Source organism: Barbus barbus (assembly GCF_936440315.1).
Source record: "Barbus barbus genome assembly, chromosome: 9".
NCBI classification, from domain to species: Eukaryota; Metazoa; Chordata; class Actinopteri; order Cypriniformes; family Cyprinidae; genus Barbus; species Barbus barbus.
The window spans coordinates 5367419-5368717 of NC_136737.1; positions in this window are offsets into that span (position 1 = coordinate 5367419).

Below are 1299 nucleotides of genomic sequence, written 5' to 3' on the forward strand. Positions count from 1 at the left end.
GTAGACCTCAAAACATGTTACGACACAAAATGCTCGTTAATAATACATATTACATATGGTAGAGATATTTATTGCTCTGGTGTAGAGTTTCAGGATACTGTTGTTCATGTATTTTTGACAGAAACTAGTAAAAGGTAACTGATGTTCCGAATCAGATCTTTCTAATTGATTATTTTTCATGATTTGGGCGAAATGATTCTGAAACACCAGAAACTGTTAAGCTTCTCGTATGATTGACGAACTATTTTGAGCGAAAACGTAGTTATAAGCAACAGTTTTTAAAGAAATAGTTCACTCGAATGAATCGGTTCATTAAATTGATTCTTTTAGCGAGCCGCACGAACGAAGTGATTCGCTAGAATGAATCATTCCTGTCATCGCTCGCCACTTGTTATATTGCGCCCTTTTGTGGATAAACTATGAACAACAGTAAACATAAATTTATTGACTGACATCAGTCAAAAGCTTAAATATGTCGACATTTGCCACCTGGAATTTATTAATTTAAAATAAACATCCAGCACATACAATATACTTTTTTTTTGTGTGTCTAAGAATTAAATTTTCTTGAAGTTTATAGGCTACTTTTTTATTTTTTTTATTTAATAAAAACATTTACAACACAACACGGAGTAATTAACAACAAGATTAATAGAATGGTCACTGCCATAAAAATACAGAAATATATCTTTCAGCAAAAAAATTTAATAATATTTTACAAAAGAGGATAAATAACATCTTAAGTTCTCACAAAATGATTTAACCTGATTGCAATATTAGAATAAATGAAGTAAAGTTTATTCCTTAACTTTGCAGAATACACATAAGTTAGACAGATAAAAAAAAAAAAAAAAAAAGAAGCAATTTGGGAGTTTGTTGGATAGACATTACGCAAATTCTTAAAATGTCCCTCTCTTATTTTATTAGAAATGCTAAATTTTTCAGGAAGTAACCATGCTTTCTTCCAATTAACACTATCAAAAAAAGGTCCAGAAAAATGTACATCTAGGGGATGAAGGTGAAGGTCGAATAACCAATGACAAAACACAATCCCAATAAAAGAGATTCATCTGAAAGATAAAGTTATTATATACAGGCATATGAATAATTTACATATTTATTTGCCAATATTTTAATTTAAGATATGTCATAGCAACACTATAAATGAAAATGTAATTAATTCACTCAATTAATTTGAAAAGCTTTGTGTTTTCAAAAAGTAGGGCAGTCTTTTTCATTCACGTTTTCACAAAATTATATATTATTGTCAACTAAAACATTTACATGATTTGAAACCAT